Raw genomic sequence first — 6,000 nt, 5'->3', positions numbered from 1 at the left:
CAGAGTATATTTAAAGCCATAGAACTAAAGCTAGGCACTTACTGAATTAAGTTTGATTTGTAACATTCAGCAAAACCAGATCCCTCTGGAGGATATAATGCCCAAGTATTCATGCTTCCTTTGGTCTTCCTGAAAATGTTTAAAGCACGAGTAATTTTTCTGTGGGGCTTGTGGAAAAATAAAGTGTGCTCACTGTTAGGATTTTAGATTCTGGAGCTAATTTCTTCTTAACTAGATTTTCTGTAAAATTAATTTGCCAATACTTAAACCATCTCAGACGGGAATGAGAGGACAAATGCATTCTCAGCACCTGAACTACTCTGTTTGGATAGGTTTTTCTGGCCTCCTCAAAAACTGTGGTTTGACTTCCTCAGGCTCAAATAAGCAGAGATACTAGCTAGTATATGTTTCTAGTGATGTGCTAGAACAGAGGTTCCTGTCTTGCAAGCACCTTCTTTCAAGGTGAGAGGACACTAAACAATATAAAAGGCACTAAGGAAGGTGCAGGCAAACTAGCAGTTCAGCCTGTACAAAGCAGGGGAAATTGTGATGCACCTAAACTTAAAACTCCCATTTTGAGTATAGCAATATTTATGTAACAGGAATTGTCTGTTTTCAAACAATACAACATAACTGCCCATCTTCTTTAGAAAGTTTTAATTAAAAAAAATAAATGAAGAGAATTCTATTTCCAGTTTTGGTGACATTTTCTAAGGGAAAGCTGTAGAAGGGGTGGAACAACCTTTTTCAGATCAGTTTTACCAATGTTTCTCTTTTCTTATTAGCAATTCTTTGATCTTACTGTCTGTTGACTTACCTTAAACTATGCCCTGATAGAATCTAAACTGTGCTGCCCTATAGTGTGCATAGCTGAGTACTTCTTGAAAAGATCCAGGGAAAGGATGTCATTCCACTTTTCCACAAGGCCTGGGAGATTTGGAGGGCTGAGATTGCTAGCATTTTCATTCCTATCCACCTTGGGGGTGGGATAAAATTTCCTGAAGTAGCCTGGAGGTAACTGAGAGACTTCAGTTACATGAAACAACAATAATTTTGTGGATGGTTTGTTAGAGAATAAATAGTTTCACTAGATTTTAGTCTTAATTTGATACTCTCAGGAACATAACCTCAAATGAGCTTAGGAGCTGAAAAATGTACACAATCTAGTTGCATATCTTATTTTAGTTGACTTCTTTTATTGAAATCACAAGAATATTTCAATTATAGAGTCTAGTCCATGTAAGTAGATAAATTCAAGATATGCTTCTTTCGTCTTTCTTTGTTTCCCCTTCTATTTGTTTTCAGTATCAGTTTAATGCAGTTGCAGAGCTCTTTCACAATCCAACAGCAATGCTTTGCACAAGACCTTTCCACAGAGATTCTGATAATCGGAAGCTTGATGTAAACAAAGCCCAAACATAAAGGAGCTTTGCGAGGGACTCCATTTACACGCATGGTTGGATTCTGACAGCAAAGGAAGGCTTTTGGAATGGGTTAGGGCATTTCAGAAAAAGTTATGGTTTATTACTAATATTTGTTTTATTTCATATGACTGGAAAAATTCTAATATCTTATATCCCAACTCATAAGGACAATTACTTTCTAGTTAAATAGTTAAAGTGAAATTTTCTAACTTGTTTTAGACCACATCTTTATCTCCTGTGAGCTTTTTAGAGATACAGCCTCATATCCCTTGAGTGCTTTTGAATATCTTGTAGTTAATTTAATATACTCTTTTCTACGTCTCTAGTGTAACGTACTTGATAGCAAAACCTTTTTATAGCGTGCAAACATACAGTTTTTGAAAGTTTTATGCAGCATATCTGAAGGATTGTCCTCTTGCCACAGAGAAAGAAAAGGAAATGTAACCAATACTCTATTTACTGGTCTTGGATAAGAACATAAAAATACTGAGAATATTTCTTAATCAGTACCAAATTTATTTCCTGCTGACTATGGGGAAATGAACGCTTAAAATCCTTTAGATAGCACTGAGCAGAGAAAGTGCTTATAAATGAAAGTTTTATATGAAGTCAGTGAAGAACAAAAAGACTATTGTATGTAAGTGGTAAAGCAGGCTGATTTCTGAAGGGCACAATAAAAAATGGGTGGGAGAATGGGGTAGAGGAAGAAGTTCAGGATCTCTGGTATATAATATTTCTCTGGTGTGTTCAGAGGTTGTGTCAGAGTTGATGTTAGATATTATTATGGTTGCTATAAACAGAAATTAGGATGAAGTTGCATGGTCTGAAAAAACAGGAACAATTTCCTAAGCCAAAGGTCTGCGCATGTCACGCACCCCTGAATTAGAAATGGAACTAGGTGGAAGACGTCTGAGTTTAGGGCTTCAGTAATAACAGACCCCCAGAATGTATGGAGATATCAGCTTGCATGAGTATATGGAATAAATCTAAAACTATATAAGCCATTTTGGTTTTGAACTGGAATAAAAGAATGCAGCTTATTCATGCAAGGGATGTTCCCAGTTACCTACACTGGTCCATTTCCTCTCTGAAGACAAGACATTAAATAAGCAATAATTTGAGGTATGTGCATTATTACATCTAGTTGGGGTTATCTACATGATAACCTTCTACCCCACATGAAAAATGTCCAGATGTCATCTGCTGTAAATATGACTCTAGTACTGAATAGGAATCAGATAAAGAAAAAAAAGGACAGAAAATTTTGAGGGTGATCCAGTATTTCCTCAGTTATCTGCAGCAATTTTTTCTTCCCATAAGTACAGTACAGTAGCATTAGGTGGAAAAAGGAAGGAAGAACACACAGGAAGGTATTTCATCTGCAAATAAATTATCTAGAAGGTAATACTTGGCTTACAGATGATAGCTCTAATAAAATGTTTAATTTCTTGCTTGCTATAACAATTCTTTTATTATGTTAATTAACAGTTTTGTAACAATGAAACATTAATGAGAACAAACAGCATGAACATTTTTGTGTAGGTACTTTGTTAGATATTTATAAAAATATACAAACTGGACAGCTACTGTATTAAATTAAATTACTACTATTTGTGATAAATAGAACACATATTATCACATAATATGATTTTAAATTGTTTAAATGTTCCGGATAAATGGTGGAGGCGAGACCCCAGAGTTTTCCCATTGAATTCAAAAGAGACTAGGCTGCTGCTGAAAAACCTTAATTTAGTAAATCCATATCCATGACATACATGTGGAAGAGAGTGTAATGTGAAACTACCACTGTTGTGAGAGCAATTTTACTGTGATATAAGGGAGAACTTAATAAAAAAAGGAATTCAGAAGTCACATGGAAAACCTAGCAAGAAAAACTGCCTCAGTCACAAAGCAGAAGTTACTGGATCTGGCCAGAAATTTTCCGTCAGAATCCTTTTCTGCTGAGAAATGCAGTTTTAGTTCAGTCAAATGGACTGAGATTTTTAATGTTTGTGATTATATTCACTGGGGGGGTGGGGAAAAAGAAAAGGTTCCTTGGACTTGTGAATCCTTGCCTGGTCACCCAGAGGAGCCACTGTAGAGTCAGGGCTGACCTCAAAGACAGGGACCTCGGTCCTGAGGGAGGCTCGTGCCCCTGTGTCCTGGGGACTGTGGTCACCGCAGAGCTGCTGCCTTTCTGAGTGGGAGGGCTGCAGGCCTGCAGAGCTGGGTCATCTGCTGAGGCAGTCAGAGGACCACTCGGTGACACCACCTCATCCTTAGGCCCTTGCTCCACAGATTCCCACCTGTCCCCTTTAATGACCATGCCAGGTGGTCAAATGGTTTAATAGAGCCATTGGTGGTTTTCCTGACCATCCAACTTAGAAATCAATGAATCTCGGAAAAATAGTTCACCAGGGGCACACACCCTCAGAGGTCCGACCCCACGCAGAAGGCTGAGCCAAAGGAGCATGTACTGTACCTGGAAGTCTGGGTGGACATGGGTGTGCTGCATGTTGGAGAGAGCATCTTGATCCCTTGAGTTGTGGGGCAAGGCCTTGTCTGTGTGTTGTGTCTGCACAGAGTGTGTGCGTGTTGTGGAACAGAAATCTTATAACAGAAATCGCCATCTACCTGCTATACCCATTGTGCTTAGTAGACAAATTGGAGATTTTGGGCCACTGAGTGATATGGTTTGGTTCCTGCTGCTGCTGCTGCTGCTCTCTTAATGCCCCATGACGGACTAAAATAAGCTGATACTCCTAAATTGGAGTGAATGGACCTTCAAATATCTTATTTTTCTGTTCAAAGTTTCAAACAATTCAACTACAAAATATATTTATTCAGTATCAGCAAGAATATCTGTTGCTGCTTAATTTAAAAAAGATAATTGAACAATAGATCAGTATTGAAATAATAAAAAAATATAAAGCCCAGGCAATTCAGGAAAGAAGGGACTCCTAACATTATGACTCCTTAAATTATGAGCCACAATTTTGCAACTCTGCTACCAACTTCTAATCTTTGTTGGGGTTTTTTCTACAATATGAGCAGAAACAGATGTTTTCCATCACCAACATCTGATCTGTGTGTGAAGAATTAAGGGTATTATATACTGTCAAAACAATGAGTGATATTTAACCATGCAGACTCCTGTTAACCCCAGACAGAACTACAGTGGTAAGCATCTGCATGTTGTCCTCAAACCTTAGAGTAACCTAACATGACAGTCAAGTCTCTATAAATGATATATATGTATTTAAAAAAACAACTTGGTTAATTTAAATAATTCCAAACAAGGGCAAGGTTTAGTTTCCAGCAGTGTTAGAAACATGGAATAGTTTTAGTTTGCATGATTCAACAACAACTTCAGGTATCAATCATGCATTTTAAAGATAAGCTTGACTCCTCTTCTTAAGTATTCCAGCACATTCAACTTCTTTTGGTTCTGCAGACCAGCCCCAGGGTGGGCTTAAAAGGCTGCTTCTGTTTAAGAGGATCACTGCCCAATACACAATTTTTGTTGTTCCTACTCTGTTTCCCTTCTTAACCTAAACCAAAGAAACTGGAAAGTCAATAAGTCAGCATTTCTCTTCAAGTTTCCTCAACCACCCAACCTGGAATGCCCAAGGAAAGAAAAGCATTTAGCTATGCTATTGCTGTCTCAGTACTGATCTTCTTGGCCATCAAGTTAGAATAAATTGTGGCATGGACAGAGCCTGTGTTAAATAAGCCTCAGGGTCATGACAGAGCAGAGCCATCCTACAGCTCTTATCCCTTCCCAAGGATTTTTTATGTAAAGTTCCCCTCGATCTAGCATATTTAATAAATATAAAATCTGATGCTGTACTTGCACTCATAAAGTGACAATGGCTTGGTTTATACGGCCTTTGTGAAAGCTCATTTTTGCACATCCAAGTATTTCCTCCAAGTTCCCCCTAGTTCATATAGTCAAGATTGGTACTAACAAGAGGAATTTCCCAAGAGAAGCCAAGTTGCTTGAATTGAAAAGAATGCTGGAAATTACTTTTCTAAACCAGCATTTTCCAAAGTCATCGCCATAAATCTGCTGAATACGTTCCAGACTGGTATTTTATGACAGAGTATTCCCCTTGTTATACCCAATGGGAAAGACTGTAAACCGTGCCTTCCTTGCATTAACCAAAGAGGCACACTGAAAGATGTTAATTTAGAAAAGATGAACATGATGTAACATTCCATAGTAATTTGCAGTTTGAATAGTACTCATGTAACAAAACAATAATAAAGGGCCAGATGCATCAATGAGGCCACTTTTTTTAGCAGACGCAATGCTGTAAAAAAGGGATTTATCAAAAGGTGCATGTCAGTCAATGGACTATCTTAATTTGTAGTATGCATTAATTTAAAAAAAAAAAGGTTCTACTGTAAATGCTATAGCCTGTCGTTTTAGGAAAACTTCACTATTTTTTGGTTCGAAGAATAAAAATCACAAAACCTGAAACCCCTGTAACTTTCAGGAAAATATGTGGCCAGCAAAGAAGAAAGATTCTGTGAAAGGGGCTCCAAAGTCGCCTGGATTGTGTTCTCAGATGAC

The sequence above is a fragment of the Phaethon aethereus genome (genome assembly GCF_964289735.1).
Source record: "Phaethon aethereus genome assembly, chromosome: 6".
Taxonomy (NCBI): Eukaryota; Metazoa; Chordata; class Aves; order Phaethontiformes; family Phaethontidae; genus Phaethon; species Phaethon aethereus.
Note: the sequence above shows the minus strand (reverse complement) of the source record.